Source organism: Myiozetetes cayanensis, unplaced genomic scaffold, assembly GCF_022539395.1.
Source record: "Myiozetetes cayanensis isolate MyiCay16 unplaced genomic scaffold, myiCay2020 scf2-11, whole genome shotgun sequence".
Classification (NCBI taxonomy): domain Eukaryota; kingdom Metazoa; phylum Chordata; class Aves; order Passeriformes; family Tyrannidae; genus Myiozetetes; species Myiozetetes cayanensis.
In genome coordinates, this window is record NW_026087411.1 from 108,462,070 (window position 1) to 108,487,782 (window position 25,713).

A 25,713-nucleotide genomic window follows, 5' to 3' on the forward strand; every position below is an offset into this window, starting at 1 on the left:
TGTAGAGGACACTTAATTTTCTCCAATTTACATCATTTTCCTGCTCAGATGTTTGGTTGTTTTTTGGGGTGTGTGTGTATGTCTCTAAACTTCAGGAACTCTGTTGAAACAGCTATTTCATGTCTGCTAATGGAAATTTGTATTTATGGTTAGTAGAATGACACAAAGAAATGAAGAGTTCTTTCTTCATGACCCTGATGCTCCCCTTATATCACAAAACTCTGATGATTCAGACATTAAACTGATCCAGAATCCTGTTCTGATTACTGGGGTGACCCCATATATGGGATGGAAAAAGAGTTCTGGTCTTTGCCAAGGGTGTCAGTAGGCACTAACTGTTTCACATGCCAATATACCTTACTGCACTTCCTGTGGGTTAGATGGCTTTCACCAAGTTGGGAGAGATCCGTAAAGCGCTGTGAGTGGAAGTGACATATTTACCTCGCCTTGTCTCCTTTCATCCTGTTTTAGACCTCAAGCTGTCTGAGAGCATTAGGAAGCCCCACAGAATGAGAACTTGAAGTACTGCTGGATTTATTGAATCTCTGTGCTATCTCCTGACACTAACATTAAATGAACACATTGGGAATGGGGCAGAATACAACCTCTGTAAGGCAGCTTTCAGGGATATGGGAAACAGGAAAATGTTAGAAATGAAACTTGGGAAACCAGATCTGCCTGCTGGTTTTCTTGCAATTAGTCAAGGAGCTGGCTCACATAGTTATCCCTGAAAAACAGAGGACAGAGGAAAATATGTTGCATTGCTTTTTACAAATAAACAGCAGTCATTAAAAGACCTAGTAACTATCCAATAAATTTGGCTTCCATCTCTAGTAAAAGAGTCTAAATAAGGAAAAAGAATAATTTGCTGTGCTATGCATTCACATGGAGCCATATGTATATTAATTAACCCTCAAGACAGTTGCCAAGACAGAATGTAAATGATGGAAAAAGGAAGGGCTGAATTTTGTTGCAATGGAATAATGGAGAAAAGACTAAACAAAGTAAATATGTAAGCAGTTAAAGCAAACCTCTTCCCTGGTGAAGAAAAGTTTATTGAGGTTTCTGTGTGACTCAAAGCACACTTTAGTTATTAACTTGATCCCTTTAGTGGCATGTGGGAAGTATGCAGACCCTCTACACATGTTAACTTCACCATTGAGAAGAAACATGAATGATACATGCATAGATTTGTAAAAAGCAAATCCAGACATAATCACTTAGTTTGATTCAACTGCAGACCAAATAGATGAAAAAAATGTGGTCATTTAATCTGTGTAAATAAGATGTCTGTTCATGTACTGAGGCAATTAATATATTATTTGACGAAGACTGAGCTGAAAAATTAATTTAGATTGACTGGAGATGAAGATTATAAAGCAGACTGAAAACAGGCTGGAGGCACCAGAAATGCATAGTGATGAATAAATGCCAACACTTGGTGGGAGATACCTCAGGGGAACAGCAGGGAACCATGTTAAATTGTTTTTGTTTAAGATCCTTATTAATGATTTGGAAGGGGGATTGGCTATGATATAAGCTCAGTGCTGGGATGGTGCTCCTTGTGAGAGAAATCATGCTTTCCAAAGCACGAACACTAACAACTTTTGACCTTACAAACTTTGGATGAATCAAAATCCCAGAAAAAGGTGTCAAAAAGTTCAGTTTGGGGGTCTTACCTAGTGAATGTACCCATCCATAGATCATTCACTCGGAAATCTCAGTCCATTATGTTCACCATTTAGAGCAAACTTTCCACTAGGATTCAGTTTCTCCTACTTTTTTACCTAATGTTTGTCCAACTTCATTCACCTGGATTCTCCACACCAGAGCCTCTCAGCTGACCCATGGTGTTTCACTGTCCTGACGTTTGAACATACATTGAGGTTCTAGCAAGTATCTAGCTACTACTAAATATTTTAGACAGAGTGGTGGTGAAGCAATAGGGCGCTGTAGGGTCTGTGTTTCCTTACTAAATTTTCTGTTTTCCAGCCTGTTTCCAGAGGCTGGGATTTACTCAGGGAAAGCTGAACTTCAGGACTGTCCTTTGGAGAATATTACCATTGCTTTGAGATGGAGATTCAGTCCCCAGAGTCTCTGGGTCATCTTTAGCTCTTGACTTTGTGGGTGTTCAGCTGTCCTGCTGAGGGGAGAAGGGCAGGTGCTGGCTAAGAAAAGGGATGGGGCAACTCAGCTTGCCTTGTTGTGCACATCTGGACAAAAGGAGGTGAACAGGTAACCACCTTCCATACCTGGAAAGAGGTGCAGGCAGAGAGTTATAGGAAATGCAGAGCAATTTTGCCATCATTTCACAATGCACTGGTAGGCACTGTCCAGCTATAAGGCTCAGCAAAAGTTACTAATCCATAAGGTGTTGCAGTGCTGCCTCCCACTCCTATACCACCATGTGTGTCTCCTGTAAGGCTCAGGAAGAAATACAGTGAGATGGTCTGTGCTGGACTCAGTTCACAGACAACCAGCTTGACAAGGCTGGTTTATATTCTGTCTTGTGAGCTCCCTGGGGCAGTGAATGACTCAATGGGTTTAATGGCAGTGCTGCTCAGTCAGGGGGTATAGCTCAGTGGTAGAGCATTTGACTGCAGATCAAGAGGTCCCTGGTTCAACTCCAGGTGCCCCCTCAGGAACTGCTTTTTAAATTAGATATTAGAAAAAAAATTCTTTACTTTAAGAGTAGTGGGGCACTGGAATGTGCTGCCCAGAGAAGTTTTGGATGCCCCGTCCCTGAAAGTGTAGAAGCTCAAGCTGGGTGGGGTTCTGAGCAACTTGGTCTAGTGGAAGGTGTCCCTGACCATGGCAGGGGGCTGGAATGAGATGATCTTTAAGGTCTCTTCCAACTCAAACCATTCTACGATTTATGGTTTTAAGTAACACAGTGCTTTGACACTGAATAGTAGGATTGACATTAGGAGGTAAATTAAAGTGTGAGTGATTAAACTAACAAGATGCAGACAAAAAGCAAATGAGGATGAAGAGAAGGAGTGTTAACCATTGGAACACATTTATTTCAGCCCCTGCAAGAATCTCAGTTTTCTCTGCAAAATTTTCTGGTTTGGGTACAGATACCACAAAATATGGTAGTCTGAGGGTCACAAATGCCAAATTTCCCTCTCCTTCTCCACTGCTTGGCTGAAGGAAACATTTCTCACATATTCCTGTGCTTCAGTGAACATTGGTTTGAGTCTTGAGTAGGAGGAATGACTAAGAACTAAGAATTAATTGCTTGATTAATTCTCTGATTATTCTTTACAAGTATTAGAAAAGGTGTTATTATCTACTGAAAGTTCATTATTTAAATTGTGCTTTGATGAGAACAGAAAACAAGGGAATCAGTTACTCACTGGGGTTCATTAGTAGTGTATTAAAGACAAATGTAGAATCATATGAAACTTTCCCCAAATACGACACCTACTAGGTTGTAAAATAGCCTCCCATAGAAGCATTTGAAGCCCTGTCACTTAACTGATAGGTTACTAAGACCAAGAGGCCATAATACCTCCCTGAATTAATTACTGTTTGAACCTGAGAGAAAATTTTAAAAAGTTGAAGATTTCCAGTGACTATAAGTATCCCATAGCCCTTGCAAAACTGTCAAAGAAACTAGATTTATTTCTGCTTTGAATGTCTATTTAACTTCTAGCTGTTGGCCATTGCTAGATCTTTTCAGGCTGAAGAAACCTCACTAGCTAGTTCTATTTCTCTCTTTAAATACTTATAATCTTTGATTAAGAAATGTCTCGGTCTTCCCTTTGTAAAATTAGAGAGGTAAATCTTTGCATGTCTTTCTCCAGAATGAAGTTTCCCAATTCTTTGTCCATTCTTGTGTCTTTTCCCTCAATTCTTTTTAGTTCCTTAGAACCTGCAACCTCTGAAATAGGCTCTGAACATCAGCAGTACAAATGCCAGGTTGGGACATTATATAATTTCTTTACTTCTTCTACTTGATATTACACCTCTAGTACATGCATTATGCAGCTGAAGACATCTGTATTAAACCAGTTGGATTCTATCTGTAGTGGCTTGACCCTGGCCAGATGCCAGGTACCCACTAAAGCCACTCTCTCACTCTTCTTCTGCAGCTGGGTTCATGAGTTGAGATCCAAGCTGGGAGAGATCAGTTACTGATTACCTTCATGGGAAAAACAGACTCAAAGTGGGGATAGTACTTAAATTTATTACTAACAGGATAAGAACCAAAGAGTGAGAAATAAAACACTCTTAAAGAACACCTTTCCCTCACCACTTTTTCCATGTTCTCCCTCCTCCCCCAGCAGTGGTGCAGGGGGATGGGGAATGGGGGTTGCAGTCAGTTGTTGTTTCTGCCCCTGCTCCCGTGGGGTCTCTCCCATTGGTCCCACAGGAGACAGTCCTTGATGGACCTCTCCAATGTGAGTCCATCCCTCAGGCAGCAGTCTGTCCTGTAGGTCACTCCTCCACAGGCTGCAGGGGCACAGCTGCCCCACCCTGATCTGCACCACGGGCTGCAGGGTCTCAGCTCTGGCGCCTGGAGCAACTCCTGCCCCTCCTTCTGCACTGACCTTGGTGTCTACCTTATTGTTCCCATGTTCTCACTCCGCTCTTCCCTGGATGGAATTCTTTCTGCACCACAACCTTCTGTTCTTAAATATATGATCACAGATTACTCCTGATTGGCTCGGCCTTGAACGGTGGCAGGAAATCCTGGAGCTGACCGGCACTGGCTCCACTGGACAGGGGAAGCTTCTGGTAGCTTCTAACTGAAGCCACCCCTGTAGACCTCCCCCTGCTACCAAAGCCCAGCCACAGAAACCCACTGCAACTTGCTAGACTTTTTCCAGTTTGCTTCTGGCCTCCTTTCTCATGTTTGAGAAATAAGATCTCCACTGTTTAATCTTATGTTCAGGACTTTGTACATGTCTGTCCTGAAATACTGTTGGCTCTGTGCAGTTTATTGAATTTCTCTCTGGATTGTTTTGCTTTATTGTCTTCTTTATTCCATACCACTTCTCAAAATTTCACAAACTTACTAAATAATAGTTTAAATTCTTCTCCCCTGCCAGCAATAAAAATAATAAACAGCGACTGGTAAGCCAGCATCTATATGAGACTGAAAGTTCAGTTGCTGAGTGAACATTTGCCATTTACTATTTTATTTGGAAAGGTATCAGGTGGTCTCCAATTCATCTACACTGTACTATGTTTATTTTAAACCAGCCAAGTTTATTATTCAATAATTCAACTCTGGTGCTCTTCAGAAGCCTGTTACATCAACCCTTTTCCTTTTTTCAACCAAGCTCATCAAAACGTGAGACTGGATTAATTAATGATTCCTTTTCCATTGCACATTGTTGATGTATATTAATTGTTTATTTGTTAAGGTCTGTCACAGATGTTCTGTGTTCTTGCCCAGGACTCATGTGCAGCAGACAAACCTGTGATGACAGGCTTATTTACCCTCTTTTTAATGTATGTGATGTATGGAGAGCATCCACTTATTTACCTCCTGAAATCTTCCCAAAGTTTTAGAAAAGCATTGTGTTGCAGTGAGCTGGGAGCACACATACAAGCAGCTACTGGATTTCACTAAGGGCTTTTAATTTTTAATACTGTTCTAGATGCGCCTGTTGGTTTTTATGATTGTATCATACTCCCTTCTGAGCAGCAGTTTGCATACAGAATCTCTTGGGTATGTGCTTCTTGAGAAAAGAGACAGAAGGAATCTTTAGGAAGATCACCTGACCTGGCCTGAACTGAACTACTTTGTTTTCCATTCTTTTCCTGCACCCGTCAGACGAGTATTGGAACATCTTCCAGTAGTGCATTAGGCAAAATGATCATGCATCTTTCATCTATTGTTTTTACAACCTCCCCTCTGGAGAGGAGTGTTTGAAGTGCAGCATATTATTTTCATAGGATTTTTAGGTGGTTTGACTTCTGTGAAATGTGTATCCTCTTACGTGTTTTAGAATCATGGCAACATTCAGGTTGGAAAAGACCTTGCAGAGTCCAACCATTAACACTGCACTGCCAAGTCCACCATTACTCCATGTCCCTCAGCTCTTGCTGGCCACACTCTTTCTGATATAGGCCAGGATGGCACTGGCCTTCTTGGCCACCTGGGCACATGCTGGCTCTTGTTTAGCCACTGTTGACCAACACCCTGGGCTTCTTTTTCAATGGGCAGCTTTCCAGACACTGCCTCAAGCCTGTAGTGCTGCTGGGGGTTGTTGTGACTTAAGTACTTGGCACTTGGCCTTGTTGAACCTCATATAGGTCTCTTTGGCCCATCTATCCAGCCTGTCCAGATCCCTCTGCAGAGCTTTCCTACCCTCCCACACATCAGCGCTCCCACCCAGCTTGGTGTCATCTGCGAACTGACTGAGGGTGAACTCGATCCCCTCGTCCAGACCTTTGATAAAGATACTAAACAGAGCTGGCCCAACTCTGAGCCCTGGGGAACCCCACTGGTGATTGACCCCCAAGCTGGATGTATCTCCATTCACCACCACTCTGGGCCCGACCATCCAGACAGCTTTTACCCAGTGAACAGCACCTGTCCAAGCCATGAGCAGAAAGTTTCCCCAGGAGAATGCTATGGAAGACACTGTTAAGGGCTTTACTAAAGTCCAGGTAAACAAGATCCTTCCCCTAATCCACTAAGTGGGTTCCCCACAGAGCAAACACTCCTTGTTGATCCCCCTGAGTCATAAAGTGTGCAATTCCATGGGATTCTGTTTCTCTCTCCTTTGTGATCTCTGTTAGAAATGAGAAAACCTCAGCAGTGCTACAAAAGAGTTATGAAAGCTTTCATTGTTCCTCTGTGCACTATTACTTTTTTAATTTTTAAGAGCAGAATCCTTGATCTCCTGTTTTCTTCTCTAGCACATGGGACACAGTCATGAATAAGTTGCTGAGTGGATTTGGGAACAGATCTTTGGTGTCAAGAAAATTGAGGTTTCCACAGAAGGTCTCCCAGTGCCTTAATTTAAATAACTGTTCATTGAAAATTTATGTCACTATCAACTTAGTGCAGCAAAGATGATATTGGTGTCAGTGGTGCAAACTGACTGCAAAGCCACCCTATTAATAAATGGTGTCTGCAACCACAGTGGGATTTTACTGTTTTAAAAAAATTGCCTACTTTTGGCTGTGCAGTGGAAAAATAATGCTTGCTGGAGTGTTTCTGTCTCTGACTGTCTTCTGATTGTGACCTAGCATGAACTCACTTATGTAATGCTTCCTAGCAGCAGTGCTGCTGCTGGAGATGGGGCTGTTTCTGTGACCAGAGGTAGCTCCACCTTCAATTTGAAAGGTTTTTCTAGCTATTCAACTTAACAAATACCATGTCAGGAAGGAGATGGTTTCTTCCCAGTCATCACATCACTGTCACTGGAAGACAGTAGTGTTTTATCCAAGCCTCCTGTGCCAGGTGAGCTTGCTGAGAGGGGATGTGTTTGCTCTTTTGTCTTGTTCTGTGTAGCCAAAGACTCCTCTTCTTGTGTTGCAATTCCTCCCCTCCTTTAGGTAAGGGATTCCGGTTGAGTATTGCAGTGAGGTGACTCCTGGTTGATATATGCTGTTTTTTAGCTCTTGTGCTGAATGCAGACCAACCATATGGTTTGGGAAGATTTTGATGTGTAGCTCAGGATGGTGGATGTTTGGTCAGATTTACAGGAACATTGCTATGGCAGTCCAAGGCTCTGTGGCTGACACTTAAAAGCTTTGGTGTCAGAACCTTTAAAGGACTCAATCTCAATCTAACATAATAAACAATAGTATTTAGTTTCAGGCCAGGAATTTTCTTCATCATTTATGATATTTGTGGAAGTCATGATTTCTTTAATGTAGCACAAATCTAACGTATGCAAGTATAGACACAAGAATAAACACCAGATGTGCTTCCAGGCCTAAATCCAGAGGTAGAAATCTATACCATACTTCATTCAAGAGCAACGGAAAGAGCGCCTGGATACTCCTTTATTTCTTTGAGTTGCTTCCATATTTCAAGAGCAGAGGTTTTGTAGCATGCAAGTGTAATTTAAGGATATTTCTATACTGATTGCAAGCACTCAGTTCTTTGAATTTTAAGAATTAAGTGCTCTTGGGAATGCAAGTGATGAGTCTCAGCTGAAGCCTATCTTAAGATAGTCTGCTAGTGATCAGCTGTCTATAGCCAGACATCTGGCAAGAATCATATGGCAAGAATCAGATCTGTAAGTCCAACATAACCCCCTGAGAGAAGTTAGACTGCTCCAGTGGAGTGCATTCCCTGGGACAGTACTTCTGATTCATTTCTATGCCACAGACTTATGCATCCATACACAGCAGACCCCAGACTGCAACACTGAGCACCAGGCACTCTGCTTTCTTTTTCTCAGATTCTAGAGCTTATTTATAGGGCCTTCTGTTCTACCCCCTCCCCCGTCTTTTTCTTTTCTCATCTGTTGTTCCTAATTTTCCCTCTTCTCCATTCTTTTAGTTTCTAAACGGGTAAAATGACACAGCTTAGAATTTATGTTAACATGCACTTGTCTCCTGTTCATGCTCATGATGGCTTAGAAAGCCTGAAGGGAAGTTGTGTAATTTAATGTCCATTCATGTGTGTTTTCAGTACTTCCCGTTAAACAGCTACATGCAGAAATGTTGGCAAGAACAGAAATAACAGAAATGCTGTCCCTGCTATTTCATGGAGTACAAAGCAGTCATTGCAGGGAAAAATTTGCCTTATTTTCCTTGGGAATATCTGATCACTTCAAAGGATTTCTGCCCAACCCCCAATTTATACCACAGTACAGTATGGACGTGTTTGGGCTGGCTCCACACAGAGTAAGACAACACCCACAGAGTTAAGACAACATCCAAGCTAATGTGCCTCTGGATAGGGTTCATCAGTTCAACAAGCCATGTCCCTTGCATAATTTTACTCCATCTGGACCAAGCTGATGCATTTCCCTACCAAGTGCTGTCCTGCAGCACAGCATAGCACAGTCAGCCTGGCAGGGCATCAACCTGGAGCTCTCTCCATGTTGTGAGACAAACCAAAAAAAAAAGCTACATGTGAAGCACTCAGATTTGTGATACATGTGATACACTCAGTTGAAAGTATCCTCAAAGGCATCCAATGCACTTTTGTGCTTTCTCTCCTAGGGTCTGGTACCCCTTTCTGTCTTTCTTGCTTAAGGCAAGTTTTCCCTTACTGGCAAGCTGCATCATTTCAATAACCCTTTATTTTGAATTTGCAGTAAATAAGCATGGCTTTGGTTTTCTTCAGATGGCCAGAGCTGTATTCTGCAGCATAAAAACCACTAGTAGAAGGCAGAGAATAGAACTGATTCATCATTAGTAGAACCTCAAATGCATTTATTTACTTCTTAAGTGCTCTGGGAAATGCTTTCCTTGAAAACTGCAAACTGATACATGTAGATTGATGGCTGGGTGGCTTTACTGAATATAGAAACCAACAACTCTGTATACAGAGTCATTGGAGGCATGGAGACCTTGCTGACACCTCTGTGACATAGGATTATTCGAGCAGGATAAGGTCATAGTAGAAAACTTGCTGGAATCGCAAAGCAGAATCTGACAAACCTTGGAAGGTCAAAACCATGAGTGTTTTGCATGGATTCTCCTTTCCTGCCTCTGAAGCCTACTTCCTCAAAAAGAGGTTAAAAGAAGAAAGGTACTTTTAAGTTCCTCTTTGTAAATGAAATCATAATTGATGGAAAAATAAGGCAATTGATGTAATATAAACCTCGTGGTAACTGGAGAAGGTGCTGCAGAGGCTTCCCAGCAGTTATACATCGAGAAACATTCTTAATCTCCTAGATAATGTGGAAAAGAAATGACATTTATTACCTACAAGTCCTCACAAGCTAAGGATGCAATTTATAAAACTGTATTTGGCTCTCCCTCCTTTTCCTCCTTTATTGTAATCCTTCACCATGGATCATTTTACATCCAAACTCACCTTCATCTGTTATCATACTTCAGTGATTTATCAACATCACAAAGGTCTGATTAATAAGGCTAGAAGGACATCCATCAGAAGAACTGAGAATGCGTGATCATTTCCTCTCAGGCTCTTATTAGCTGTGGCTGTCCTTCAGGGAGTTTTATCTTTGTCTTTTTCCAGACTTAATCATACGAGGTTTAAAAATAATATCCCCAAATTAATCTTTTGTTTCTCTGGGTTTTTTAAACCTTTGGTCAAGATGGAATATGATCTCCATACTATCAACTGGAATAAGCAGAAACAACGCAAACTGTCCATGTACACTTTTAATGAATGAGCAGGCAAGTCAGAATAATAAATGGCTTGATTCAGCTTTCTTCATTCAAGATGAACAATACAAAGATCTACAGATAATCTTATGATCATATAATATATTGGTGGGGTAGGTAGGAATTACACTCCCAGTGTCTTTTCCAAGAGGATTTCCTTTTTCTTTACGTTGCTTTGGTTTAAAATGTAATACACCTCTGGTATTTTCAGATTGCTACGATTGAGTGAAGCGGGAAAGGTTTGGTTTTAGTTTCTATACTAAGCTCTCTTTCTAATGAGACACTCCTAGGTTAAAAATACCTTTTGCAAGCGATTTCCCACGTCTTTCCTACATTAGTGACAGATTGGAGAAGAAAATGTGGAGTACGCCTGAAAGTGATAAGTTGAGGTTAGAGGTCTAGCCAAAGTCAAGTGCTAGGGAGTTTCAGCTGTAGAGAGCTGATGCTTTGAATTATAATCAAGTGATTAATGTTACTAATGTAAGTGGGTTTGGGAGTCACAAGGACTTGCAGCAACAGCTTGGATAAGTATGGTGAAACCTGCTTTTAGAGATATTTTATTTATAGCACACTCATTAGGTCAGAGAGAATGGACAACATGTGCCTATGTGGTTAATGATAAATCCATCTGAGGACTAAACTAGTCTGCTGAGTTATGAGAAAGCCATTTGTAGGTCAGATTTTTCTGGAGAGAGACAGACTTGAGAGGAACAATTCCGATTTGTTTGGGGGTGGGGGAAGAGCAGGGGGAGGGAACAAGATGAAACAAGCTTTTCTCCTTTTGTAAAATACAAGGATGTAAATGATCTTCATTAATTTTAAAAGGTCATTTGCCTGTGAAGTGCATGTAGTTGGCTTCATAAGTACCAAAAATATCATGGGAAGGAGCAGGCATGCCTGGAAAGGTATAGGAATAATTTTTTTATAAAATATCAGGTAATCTAATGTTAACATATGAAAACTGCAGTGATTTCTGAAACTGCAAAAGCTGGACAAGAATACATCTCTGAGGCATTGTAGTTTTTCTTCTGGGATTTAGACATTTTAGCATGAAATGAAAGGTATTTAAAAAAAAAAAATTATGTAACACTATTCCTTCTGTTTGAATTCACCACACCTTAATTCTGCTGCTGTAAGCAGTTTAAGATACTCTTTCAAATAGAAAGAGTTTCCCCATGATGAGAGTATAGTTAATAAACCCAGTATTTTGGCACATGATTCATGTTGTGGTTTTGGTCATAGATCTACCAATAAGATAAAAAAAGACTGATTCCCCTGCTCTGTCCCTACCCAGGCTTTTGCAGGTCCTTCAGCCACAGCTTTCCATCATGGACCATGATGCCATCTGGATTAAAAAAAAAGAAAAAGAGGAAATAAAAGCAACACAAACAAGCAAAAGAAAGCCTTTATTAATTCCCTTTATGTAGCAGCCAAATGCATAAGCGTGTTATTTTGCTCTAGAATCTCAGTAGTTTCACACTGCAAATCCTCACAAATAAACAGGCAAAACCTGTCCTTTTGAGACAAGCTTTTCGCTGCCAGTACTCCTATTTTTAGGTAAAAATGGAAATGTGATGTTCATTTTCAAGGAAGCTAATTGCAAAGCAACTACTCTCAAATGTGTTGCCCATGCCTTTTCTGGGTGTTGCTGCAGGTGCTATTTGTGAATAAGTTTAGATTATCAGAACAAACTTTCAAAAAAGCTGGCTGATTATACTTAGTAAGTATTTTTATAGAGAGAAAATGGTACCTAGTACAGATATACTTAGTTATACACGTATAAGTACAACAAAAACAAGTACAAAAATCTATCTCAGATTAAGTCACATTGAAAAATCATTTATTACTCTCAAGACAATGAGTTAATGAAAGGCATGTTGGCTTCACTCCTCTCTTGACACTTAGTAATCCAGAGTGGACACCCTGCTAAGAAGATGTACTTCAGTGCCAGACAACTTCTCAGGCTCCAGCAGTAACTGCATGAAACCTAAGAGCCTAATCAGAGTTTACATCATTCAGAGGTTACACAAAATAACTTGTTTCTGGCATCAAAACGCATGACAATACTGTTATATTTATTTTATAGATATGAAATATTTATTTTGCTATTCCAGTTAAACACGTCTTGTTTTTGGTCCCCATGTTAGACACTGAAAAATTTGGTGCAGAGATTGAAAGGGTTAGCTAGGCTCTCTCCATAATCCCTGGAGCAGGAGGGGCAGCTCCAGTGATTCACCTCACCTGTCTTAAACTATGTTTGGATTGGACAAATTATCCTCCACAAGTGCCAGTCTCTCTTTACTAACTACAGAGACATCACAGTTATTTAGTTCAGATCTACCTTTGAGGAGGCTCAGCTGAGTGGAGATAAATCCATCCCATGGATTTAAGGACCACACTTGTGCTTTGAATGACAAGGGCAGAGTTCTAGGGGTAGATGGGCTCCTTGCCTTGGACAGTTTACAGACAAAAACCAGTATCTGAACTGCAAGAAATGAGAATGTTAAAGCTGTGCAGAGAAGTCTGAGACTTGACACGGCAAGATTGCTTTTTTCCAAGGCTTCAGCCCTGTGGTCTTTTGGGCAACTTATTCTGAAATGAGCTATATTTAGTTTATTGATTAAGTTAATTAAATAGCACCAGGGCTCTGAAACGGGAAAATTTTTCTGGTGTGAAGTGTTGTCTTGGTTCCTCTTTATCCCAGTGCATCACCAGGTCTCTTGCATGGCTTGAATATTAGCATGGACCAGAGCTTTTGGGGGTTAAGGGCATTTAGCCTTCAACGTGCACGTGGCTGGGCTGTGCCTGATGGCCTCAGGGCCAAAGGCCAGACCTGACCCTGTTTAGTTCATTCCAAGGTGCACCAGCAGTCTCTTCTTTTTCTGTTTTTATTTTACCTTACCATGATCAGAACTGTGGGGAAATACCTGTAGTATGCTGGGCTTGATACAGGGTTAGCCTTACTTTGAAATACTATGGTGCTATCTAATTCCCTTCTGCTCTTCTCTCTAATCTGTAAAGACCTCACAAATCTGATTTTGTCCTGGTTACCCTAATCTGCATCATGGGCTGTTCACTGACTTCAATTTGCCACCCTGGAGTATGTCAGGTTTTGGACCTGATGGGTTTTTCGAGCTGGTGGAGCAAACAGATCTGCAAGATCTCTTCCTGACAGTACATGTGCTCTGATCTGAAAGGAGACACAGCCACAGACATCTGTTTTGAGGTCACAACTGTTCTGAGCTTATTTGAACTCAGTACAAGGCTCTGTTTATATTTCTTTGATTAATTGAAAATAACCTCTCGTTAAGGGAGTGACAACCGATACCTTACGATTGTGCTCAAGTCATTCACAGGAGCGAAAAAAATACACCAAAGGTTAAGCAGGTCAAAGCCCTTGTTTGGATCAAAGCATATGTTGAACACTGTATAAATGCCAAATCTTAAAGTGTTTTGTATTTAAGGCTGAAGTTTGGAGTAAAATGATACTATAACAATAAATCCCTAATTCAGTTTGTTAGCTCGCTACTGCATTCACAAAGGCACAGCAAAGACAGAGATGCTTCAGATGGAACAACTTCATAGGAGTCCAAGTGTGTTAAAAATTTACAGCATTAATGAGGTAATACCACATCCAGTTCTGGTAGGCACATTTCAGAAAGGACTTTAATGCAATAGAAATGGATCTTGAAAGAGTGACAGGCACGATTTTGTGGTTTATCCATAAATCTGTCTTACCGTGAGAGACTAAAAAAGCTCAGCTATTTTTATTTATTCAGGACAAGGTTACAAGACGACTTGTCTGTGGTTTTGTGAGGTTGAGCTTGCATGGTGAGGGAGCAGCAGACTCCAGTTTCCACTTAGAGCTGCATGGCCTGGGTACTTTCAACCAAAATATTGGAGGGCCCACAGCTATGCCTGGGCTTGAAATATTCCTGCTCTTCTTAGGGTAAACTGAGGCTGGGCTGTACCTTGGTGGGCTGCAGCTTTCTCTGCTCATGCTTGATCTGCAACTTCCTGGAGTGACTAATGAATGATGGCCAGGGTTGAGGATAGAGTGAGGCTAGACAAATGCAGATTAAAAAAGCAGCCTTTTTTTTCTTGAGAGGGTGATACCACTGAAATAACTTATCTGAGATGGATTGTCCTTCCCTGAAATCCATTGATTCAGGCCGGGATATCTCCTTGAATGATGTGCCATAATTTGCAATGATTCAGGTGTTGTTTTGGGACACGAGTCAGTGACTTCAGCTACACAGGTGATCAGATCAGGTGACTGAAATGATCAAGTGAGACATCGTACCTGGCTTTAAAATGTACCTATTAAACAGGAATATTTAAAAATTCTGATTTTAATAGGGATATTATATTCCTATAAAACTGATTGGGAAATAAAGAGGTGAGGCCCTCTTTAGCCTGAGAAAGCTCTATTTTTAGAAAAAAAAAAAAAAAAAATCTCTCACCACTTTCTAATTTGTGATCAGAATGACTATGTTCATATTCTCTTTCCAGGAAAGAGTTGAATCTGAGCTTAGACTTGGATTTCAACTGTCCCTAGAGTTTACTGTATCTGGTAGAACATCTTTGAGCAGCACAAGGAGTGACACCTTCTTCCAAGTGAAAGGTTTCCATTTGACCTGCTGCTCAGTCTACAGTGACCTTTTGTGTGGACATTCCATCTACCTTTCTGCAGTGCTGTGGGCATCAAATCAGGAAGATAAGAGGATCCCTCAGAAAGTCCTACCAAAGGGTTTATGGCACTGCCTTATTGCAATGGCAGGTGGGATTTGCAGAGAGCCTAAAGTCAAGCTAGGTCTGGGCTGCCCTTGAGGACACATATTTTGGGGTTAGGTCTAAAGCATGCTTTAAAAATGCCACTCAGTTCAATAGTTGTTGTCCCCTTGTACCCAGTTTGTAGAGAGGTATTCAGAGGATTTGCCTTGCTGGAAGGTTAGAGTGGATATTAGGAAAATAATTCTAATAGTTTGGGAATAATACTATTAGACAAACCACCAGATTGGATATAATGAAAAATTTGGTTACTGAAAAGCATTGGAACAGGTTGCCTGGGGCCAAGGACATCATCCTGGGAAGTGTTAAAAACATGGTAGTTGGGGCTATGTTTTAGTGGTGAACGTGGTGCTGCTCGTTGGACTCAAAGATCTTTGAGGTCTTTTTCAACCTTAATGACTATATGATTCTGTGATTCTGAACTATCCATTCAACTCCGTTCAATTAAGGCAGTTTCTTGCATCTATCAAAGCAAAGGTTTGACTACATGCCCGGTGTGATTTTCTGCTTCCCTAGGTCGTGCCATCGTCACATCTTGCCAGTGCCCGGGCTGCCACTTACCTTGTCCCCGAGACGTGTGGAGCTGTGTGCTCCTCACCAGGCTGGGCACAGGACCACAAGCAGCCCTGGCCCATCTTCTCCTCCGCTGTCCCCTTGCACTGGGAGTTGCGGGCAGCGCTGCATTTCGGAGCGACCTCCCGCAGCCCCAGGTAGAATGTCCGGGCTCTTGGCGGCAGCAGCTGCCCCACAGAACGCAGGGAGGGGGACCTCGCTCCTGCGTGCTTCCCTCGGGCACACGCCGGAGCATCCGAGGAGCTTAGAAAAGACAGAAAACCCCTGAAAATGGCATTTTGCTCTCAGTGTCTAACATAATCACACCACTCCTGCTCAAATAAATAAACTCTGATGGGAATCCCCCCCCTGCCTCCCCCTTCATTCCTTGCTTTAATAAAACTTGTCACAGTGATGTTTTCTTTTCCAGTCAGCAGATTTTTACGCTGGCTAATGAGGGGGAAAAATTTCTCTCTTCCTTCCCCCTTACCCCCCCTTCACCTCCGCCTTAGCCCCCCCTACCCAAATTGCCTCCCCTTTCTTTCATGTCAGGGGCCAAGTTTGGATTGGAGCCTGGTGAAGTTTCTGTGTCATTTCCTGTTGCTGCCCTGCTCGACACTCGCTCCCGCGCTCGCTCCGCTCTCCAATCCTCCCGCAGACGCGCAGGGCGCCCTCCCTCCCCACCGCCGGCTTTTGGGGAGGATGTGAGAGGGCTGGGGCAAACCTCACGCTCCCGCCTGTCACGGCGCATTCCTGTTCTCACCGTCCCCCGGGCTCGTCTCCCGACCCCGCTGCCGGGAACGCCAGGAAAGAGAGCGCTGGAACAACTTTCTCCTCTCCAGGCAGCCCGCTGTACTTCCCGGGCGGCTGGGGAACCTGAGGCGGTGAGAGCAAAAACATCCTTCTCTTGCAAACTTCGCCACCGACGCCGTGGTCCTGTCCATGCAGGTGGTGGGGATGCTGGCGTCGGGTGTTTCGGAGGTGGGTGGGCGACGGGCTGAGGTGCGGGGTGTGCGGGAGGGACGGGAAGGGACGGGAAGGGAAGGGAAGAGACGGGAGCCCGGTGTGCGCCTCGCTCCCCAGGACAGCTCAGCATCTGCGAGGGCTGGCATTGATACTGTTTTTGCCGTCGCTGGTGGCTTGATGTGACTGATGGTAAAAAGAGCTATTTAAGGGAGGAAGAAAGCAGCGTGGGGCTGTACAGAAGCTGGGCAGGCAGTGAGTGAAGGTGAGGGAAAGAGCGGGAGCTGCTCAGCGTTTTCTCTTGCCTTTTAGCTTCAGTTTAGCGTTCACAGGTTTCTCCCAGGACTGGCTTGCGGCAGCGTTCACGGGGTTTGTGAGTGCGTACGGTCCCGGTGATTGCTTTTCTGACCAGAAAGAGCTGATACTTGGGAGAATCTGTGCTACACTCGCTCAGAGGAGTGGGCACAAATCAGCTGGCATCTGTAAAATCCTGCCTGTGATGCCTTTCCTCTCCCATTGCCTTATTTGCTCGCTGAACACATATATTTATTTGGTAGGAAAATGACACAAATGCTTGTGCTTCAAAGTGGAGCAACTCTGACTTCATGTACTATTTCTGTCATTCCTGACTCGTTCAGTCTTGACTGTTTCTTGGACAAACAAGGAGTAACAAACTGACGGATAAATCCTGAAGCATGTGCTGGAGCGTGTTCCCGGAGCTTTCAGAGTTAAAAGGCTTTCTTGAACTCACTGACACAGGGCAGTAAATCTCAATGTGTCAGTAAGTGAGGGGAAAAAAAGCTCTTGCAGAGCATTACACACCGGCAGATAGAGTCTGTGCTGCACAAGCCCAGGTCTTCACAGGCAGGATTAGCTCCCAACACCTCCAGCTACTCAGCAGCATTTAGAAAGGTCAATTATATGTACAATATTTACCAGCTAATTATAAGTGAGGGAATGAAAGCCTTGGAGTTAGCCCCGGGAAAAATAATCCTCAGGCTTTGTGTACAGTGTGTTTACCTCCAAGTCATTGCTCGATTCATGTTGCTCCCTCAACTCCCCCTCGTTTTATGCTAATTTTGAAGTAGAGTCCTCTCTGTTCCTACCTCCCAAAAGGGAATGTGGTGGAAGAAGATACAAGATGGGAATGTAGGAAGGGGGCTTTAGGCTCACCCTGAGCACATCAGTCCTTCTCCCCAGCCTCTACTGAGGCACATTTTCCCATGGCTGGGGAAAGTTCAGGCTCCCTGACCACCCTTGGCATCCCTTGTCTTGCTGCCATGAGGAATGGGGGACCCAGGAGACCTTGCTGACAGCTTTGCCTGGAGCTGGTTTCTAGGTAAAAGCTCAGTTTGTTTCACAGTTCCTATTCGAAAGCCTTCATTTTTTTTTTTTTTTTTTAATGGAGTTGAGCAGGAAATCCTTTCTTGGGTCTTCCCATCTCCCAGACTCTTTCCAAGTGCTTTGCTATTCTTTATTGATTTATTAAAAAGTATTCACTTTCAGTATTCTCACAGCTGGCTTATATATGCACTGTTGAGTTGGCCTTGAGGGTCTGTGCTACCACACTGGTGATACACATTAGTTGGTCTCAGATGACTTTTGGGTGTTGCTGGGATTTAGGAAGGGCCAGGACACTCCAAAAGGCAGTTTGGATTTGGCGACCTTGTTTGAGAGCGTAAGAGAGTTTAATAATAACGTAGGCGTGGGGCTGTGCCAGTTGGCTTCAGGGCTGAAGAATGGGCTCTGGCATGGGTTAGTTTACTAGCAGAGGCACAGCCAAGAGAATAATGATCTCATGTAACAGAGGGAGGAGAGAAGCTGTAGCAGGAGTAGCTCCCAGCACCTCTTAGGAGCCTAAGAAACAGTATTTCTATCTGGAGTTGTGCTCTGTATTTCTTGATGTGAAAGGAAAGGGGGTGACAGACTGTCATTTTTGAAGGGGTCCAGTAGTCAAGTCAGCTCTGAGGTGAATGGAATCATTGCCTGCACAAGAGGGCTGAGGGGATAACTAACTGTGCTTCAGGAGCTGCTTTGGGTGCTTGAAGAGGGATTGGAACTGAAGTTCTTAGAAATCTACCACTCTATAATATACAGGTGTTGAGAGATGAGCCTCTGTCTCAAATGCAGTTTTATAGCACCTATGGGTGCTATAGTTGGAGACAAACAAAATTTCATCCTTAACTTTTTTGGATTTAAATGTGAGCACACTTCATTTTAAGAAGGCATCACTCCACTGATTTCAGTGAAGTTATTCCTGATTTCTAGTGGTGGAGGGCAGGTAAGAATCAGTCCCTTAATATCTTCTTTTTTTTCTACTACTTGCAAAGGAGAAAGCAAGATGAGAAAAACCCACTCAGGGTGAGATCATGACAGGAACTGAAGGGTCTCGAATACCACCAAGACTTTTTTTGATTTCTGACTTGCCCTAAATGTCAGCTTTTTCCTCTGTCAATGGAACCTTGTTCTATGTAAAAGCAAATGGTGGGTCCCTGTTTTTACACAGAACTGCTGTAAAAGCAAAGACAGGTCCTCCTCCCTTTCCTCTCCTTGTGTGAGCGTGTTCTCCACACCACACGGTGCTTGTGTAGCCTTGACAGATGAGTCAAGGAATGGCAATTCCAGTTCTGCTGCTTACCTTGGGAAAGTGCTCTGGAGCCCAACAGACTTTACTGTCTGGAAATATTTCCTGTTGCACAATATAAATTGTCTGTTTCAGTTTAATCCTGTTGTCTTAGATTACCTCACCAAAGTACTACCTTCAGTGAAGCCTCTCTCCACAACCACTCCACTACAGTGGGGGAACCAGTATTGTGAGAGGCCACAGGTTGTGAAGATTCTGCAAGAAGGTGGGATGAGCACGTGCTCCCCTTCCCCCTTTCCCTGTCTTGCACAAGGGCAGGGTGAACAAGTCTGGCTTTTTAACAGGTGGGTCTGTGCTTATTCTAGACCCTGAGCCAGATCCTTCTTCAGCTCTGCAAGCTCATGATGGCCACTGAGACCTCCAGGAGAGATCTCTCACCCCTAGTGGCTTCTCATGGCTCTGGTGGTCCTCTTCTCTGAGATGCTTCAGTGCTTGAGCTTGGTGTGGTGCTCCTTGTTCTGCCTGAGGGTGCTCCAAGGATGCGCTGCTGCTGCCCAGCAGCATGTTGCATGCCATCAGCTTCGGTTTCTGAATGGGATTCTCCCAGGAAACAGCAGCAGTGTTTGGGGTAGCCTTGGCCCACCAATGCTTGTGGGTTCTTCCCAGCTCCCTGTGCTTCCCTGTCTCCCCAGGCTGAGTCAGACACGCTGTGTTCATCTGCTTTGCTCATGCTGTAGCTGTAGCTCCAGCTCCAGTTCTTGCAGTATATAAATGCTGATGCACAAATTAAGGTAACATTTACACGCTCTAGTGGGTCTTCAGCTTGCCTGCACAAATCTCTTGTTTTCCTTCTTCTAATGCAGTGCCACTACCTGAGGACAGTGCTGTCTCCTTGCTCCAGGGAGCTGCTGATCCCTGCTCTGTTTATGGGACATTGCCATAGCAATGAGGATGTGTAGTGGGGATGGTCAGGATCAACCAGATTGTATCCCTGCTGCTGGCCAAACATAGCCAAAAAGGTGCCTGCCTCCTCCCCTCCCCAGACAGAACCCTGTTTGCTTTGGCTATTTTTAAACATGTTTGCTGCTGGAGCCTGAAGTTCGCTATCAGTCTGAGTGTTGCCACTGTTACACAGCTGTTTAAAATGGGTTATTGTGGGGATAGGAAGGACAGTTTTTGTTCTTCTGTTCACAGGCTTGGAGCTTGTTGTGGCAGTCCTTTGCTTCCCAGTAAATTGGCTAAGTGCACAGAATTACTCAAAGCCAGAGGCTTTGCCTCCTTCCTCCCAACTTCTGGGATGGAACTGGTGAGGAGGTGAGAGGCCTCTGTAGCCCATCAGCAATTCCCTCAATCATGCTCTCCCTCCCTGAAAGTGTTATTTTTGGTTAATTCATACAAGTCTGGGCCTCCTTGGTCTATCCTGTGGGAGGAAGCTTGAGGCTGGAATTTTGTAATAAAAGCCAGATTTTTCTCTGGAGGCAGAGCTGAGGAGACTACTCCTGTTGCTTCTCCAGTTCTTGTTAGTTCTTGATCTGCTTAGTCTGGTGATTGTGAGAGGTTTTCTCTCCCTGCTGAGAATAAATTTGGCCTTTGAGGAGGATCAGTGTTGTGGTGTTCACCCTGAGATACTTGATTTTTACAGAGCTGCTAGTGGGAATCACAACTCAAGTTGTTTGGACCTCATCTTCCTGATGGAAATTCCCAGCAAATTTCCTGGGGATGAATCTCTAAGTGTATCCCAGGCCATTGTAGAACCACTTCATTGCTAAAAACAAGGAGTTTTCTTCCAGTGTCCTTGGCCAGAGTTAGTTTGCTCTTAAGCTGAGGAGCACAGAACAGTCTGTCCCCTTTCACACCAGCAGCAGCTGGTTTCCACAGGAGCGAACACGACTTTGTACCTGCAGTTTGGAGAGTTCTCAGAAGTGTCCTGTGGTTTTGAAAAAAATACAGATCTGGACTCTGATTTCCTCTGTGAACACGACATTTCAGCTTTTTCTCTTCCACTGACCATTGGCAATGGAAAGACAACCATTCCCTGCTCTCTCCTCCTTGACTGTCTTCGAAGTGGGGGCTGTTTCTATAGGGACTGGTGCCATGGAAAGCTGAGAACATTGAGAATTGTCGTAGTTTAAATATGCAGGCTGTACCTTAAATATATATAGGGAGCTTGCTAATTAAATCTGAGTTTCCTTCTTGGTCATCAGACACCATACTAAGGATGGAGATTGCTGCTGAAGGTGATTTCCCATCCTCACTAGTACTTGACACACTACCTGTAAGACAGTCTTCTGGAGTTTCCCAGCTGGACTTAATTCACTAACTTAATAAAATCTGTCTTGTGCTCCTTTTATTTTACTAGTCACTATGATTCCCCTCTGACATAGCTTAAATTATGCTTGGATTACTTTTTTTTTTCTTGTTCTTTTTTTAATGCTTCCATGGACTGTATAGTCTTCAGAGATTTATTTTTCTTTAATGAAATCAGCCTCATTTTCCTGGCTAGTGTACTGCATGAATGTCACATTTAAATATGTGCTTTCAAATCCAGTTCTTTCCATCAGATATATTACTTTACACTACATTTGTCTGCATTAAACTACAGTGATGATTTACTACATCAGTGTCCATAAAAGACTCCAATTCCTGTGACTCCTGTTTTGTTGTTTCTCACTGTTTTCTATTCACAATGCTCTGATGTTTTTGAATAGTTGGTAGATTGTAAAGTGAAATTTCTTAAGTATTTTCCTCTGCTTGATACAATGGTTACAATTAGATTAATATGTATTTAGTAGACTTAGATTACAGAGCAAGTACAAAAAGCTCTCCTGAAAGCAATGATGCCATGAATGTCACAGCAGTGTGTGGTGCCAGGTGCCAGATGTGCATAGGAGTGAAAGAGTAAAGATATGCCCAAAGTATAGGGAAGATCCTTCATCCCTCTTCCACAAGCAGGAGAGGGAAGCACAGAGTGAACACCTGCTGGTGACCGCTCCTTCTTCCTTCCTTTCTTTTTCTTGAACAGGTCTGTGTTTTCTTTGGTAACCATTCTTCCTTCCTTTTTTTTTTTTTTTTTTCTTGAAGAGGCCTATAAGTGTTTTTTTTCTCTGCTCCAACTCAGAAGTCAGAAGGGTGCTCTTCAGCTTGCTAAGGAGGCTTGAACAGCACTGAGCCTGCAAGATCTGGGTATGAGATCTGGTCAGCAGGAGTCTAAATAGCTTTCAGTCTTATTGTTTAAACATGCAAAATTGGGAATTCCCTCCATTCTGTTTGCTTACTTGAAGATGCCTAGTCTAGGCAAACCTGCCAGGCATGCTAATGCTTCCTGACAAACTGCTTCAAAACAGGGGTTGTATGTAACGACAGCAACAGTGGCAGCAGAAACCCTTCCCAGTGAAAGAAAAGTACACTGAGGGCACTGTGGCCTTATTTAAGTCATCCTCCATCTTCAGCTTGTGCTTCCCTAAGTGGTTCTGCATCACCTGTCCTTGAGGTTGATGCTGTGCCAGTTGGTGAATATCTCATGCACCACTAGGGAGAACTTCCAGATGATATTTAGGAAAGGCTTCTGTGCCATGTCAGCCAGGTTCTGAGCGTAGCATGCCAGGAGGTAGCTGCCTTTTCAGATACATCCCTGGGGTCAGTGTTTCCAGCTGGCTGGCTCTCAGCAGTTCCTCACTGGGCACGAGGGAACACCTAATTGCCCTACACAGACACTCTGTCTCCCTGGACCCTACATGTACTCTCACAGGTTCTGAGTCACTCCTCAGAAATTTGGTGCTCTCCTTCTGACTTGTGTTGAACACCTCAACACTTGAGATAGGTGCTCCAGGTCACACTGATGGGCGGGGTAGCTCCAGGTTTGTTATTGTGACACCCAGGTAAGGCTTTCATTAAATGTGGCCTCGAGTCAACTTTTCACAGCTCAGGTTTTGCAGGTGCAAAGGACAGGCTACAATCCCAAGGAGGATTGCTGGCCTTAATCAGTATTTACAAAGCATTGTGCAAGGCAGTGCCTGTTGTTGTTCCTAAGGGAAGTGATGCATATTAGAAGGGGATCATATGGCTATCATGCCAGGCAATCTGGCTTTATTTTCCAACAACACCAAATACTTGCTGATTCTGCCCAGACCTTGTCTATTCCGTAGTGTTCTAGAGTTGTTTCTGAGGCAGGACCTTGATTGCAGGAAAAAAAAAAAGAGAGAAGGTATGCATCAGTGCCTTCGTCTGCTCTCTGCACAGCTTTGACTGTGCAGCTGGCTGCCAAGCATCACACAGCAAGGCAGAGCAGCGTTTGTGAATCACCATGGAACAACATCAGACGAGCCCAGCAGAACCATGTGATTTTAGGCAGGGCTCAAGAATTTTGTTCCTTTAGCTTCAACCCAGGGGGCAAATTTGTTCATTTTCTTGGCATTGCAACAATGGTAAGAGCCTCTGCACCCATTTGCCCTGAACCAGTACGGTTTGTTCTCAGAAACATTTACTGTTCCCATTTTGTGTGATAAAAGCAGTTAAAGGAAAGGTGGAGGTTTTGTGGGACCAATTTTCAGGTACACTAAGCTGCTTTTACCCCCTCCTGAGTATATAAAATATCCTTAAAACAAGTGTAAGTGGTGCTGTCAAACGAGTCCAAGTGGATTCCAGAATCAGACAAATAGGTTTCCTACTCTGAAGTGAGTATGTTCTGCAAACATCTGGGGGGAGATGGATGTCAAACTGTGAATCCTGTGAATGATCATCTGTCCCTCCAAGACAGGTTCTTAGGACAAAGTGCTGACGTCTGGTGACCACAACGGATGTTTGCAGGGAAATTTTAGGAAGGTCGAGGCACCTGTGCCTGCAGACACTGAGTGCTCCAGGTGTTCATCTTTCCCATGCACTTGACACATGCAGGTTGCTGAGCCTTGTCTCAGTGGGTACCAGTAGGCTTGGACTAAAATCATGGAATCATAGAATCGTTAAATTTGGAAAAGACCTCTAAGTTCATGGAGTCCAACCATTAACCCAGCACCACCGTGTTCACCACTTACCCGTGTCCCTAAGCACCACATCTACACACTTTGGAATACTTCCAGGGATTGTTATTCCACCAGTTCCCTAGGCAGCCTGTTCTAACGCTTGACCACAAATCATGTGAGATAGATGGTAAAGTTCCAGAACCTGTGCTTGTGTCCTGAAATGTTTATTACAACAGAACTCACTACCACAGAAATACCATAAGAGCTTTCATGACCTTTGATTCTTTCTCCTCATGGCAGAGATCATACAGTGTGAAACAGCTTGGAGATAAAGTGAAACATACAGCAACCAGCAAAAGATGACCTGGAGAGGAAAGAATGAAGGTATTTTCTGTAAGATAAAGGAATGTAGGCAAAGATATGAAGAAAACCACCTACTTGAGACAAGCACCCTGGAGAAGTGAACATAAAACTTCCTGTACTGCCTCTCCATGTCTCCTGGACAGCCTAGAATTATTTCACAAAATCACAGCTTGAAGCAGGCACCCTAAATTAGTTCCCTATTGCAGTGGCTCCTTGGGACCTAATGTGCCCCACAGGACCACTACGGATCTGGGGAGGAGACTAAGTACAGCTGGAAGAGCAAAGATGTTTATGTCCTCCACCAGTCTAACATCCATGACACGAGGAAGGTCATCTTATCAAATTGTAAAATGGGGGTCCTACCTCAAAGCTGTCTGTCAGAGGGTTTGATTCCTTTTGCTTGTGACATACTGGAAAACCAAAAGGTTCTATGTGACTACTTTGCGTTAATAATGAGGGAAGGGTGAAAAGAATCCCCGTGACTTTGAGAAAACATGTGCTGTCCTTGGCAAGACCTCACAGCACGCTGTTTCTTAAAGCATATATGCAAAAGTTTGAAACTGGAGGTTGTGTTGACCCTGGAAGAAAAAGCAGATTCCAAACAGGAGCTCAGGAAAAAAAAAATCTCCCGTTTCATCCATATTTGCTTTTTCTTTAGTGATGAATGGATGCAGCTTGCCTGTGTTGTGGTTTTGTCCTGTTTATTTTCTGAATCTACATATATTTTACTTCTGGGCAATTATAGTTTCAAGACCTGGTCGCAAGGTAGACATCTGAGGAGCTGCATCATCTCTTCCATGCTCTCCTTCACTGAATTTCTGAGCTTTGGGTCTTTCTTTTGAGCAGGAATATTGTGATGGACACTGTAAAGAGTAGATGACTACATGGAAAATGTGAACCTCCATCAGGGTGTGAACATTTGTCTACAGAAAACAACCTGATTATTTCAATCTGAAAAATCAATTTGGGCCATAAGGACCTTCAGATTAACAACTCATAGTATGGGAAAACTTAAATTAGAATCTCGATGTCTTTTAAGGGAATGAGTTCTACCTTGATGTTTCCAGTGAAGTGTGTGACTTGGAGAAGTATGAAGTAAGTCTGCTCAGAAATCCTCAGGAGGACCCATGGGCTGCTTGAGGGTATCTGTGGGATTGTTTCCTGTCTCATCCATGAACAGGTCATGAATTCAGCTGTGGCACTGCTGTGGTGCAATATACAGTG

The 25,713-nt window shown here is 43.3% G+C and overlaps 1 protein-coding gene and 1 non-coding gene across 4 annotated transcripts in view; both read left to right on the forward strand.

Moving 5' to 3' along the window:
* Positions 1-25,713, forward strand: part of EVA1A (eva-1 homolog A, regulator of programmed cell death) — a 205,919-nt gene that overhangs the window by 124,923 nt on the left and 55,283 nt on the right. Inside the window, exon 1 of one of the 3 annotated variants that reach the window (XM_050315449.1) lies at positions 16,334-16,602. The exons of 1 other annotated variant lie outside the window; for it this stretch is intronic. The gene's annotated coding sequence lies outside the window, so the exon portion shown is untranslated. Of the gene's footprint in view, positions 1-16,333; positions 16,603-25,713 lie in introns of those variants that run through there. One more of the 3 variants, XM_050315448.1, reaches the window with a different exon arrangement.
* Positions 2,568-2,639, forward strand: TRNAC-GCA (transfer RNA cysteine (anticodon GCA)). The gene has a single exon. It is a non-coding gene; the product is annotated as a tRNA-Cys (tRNA).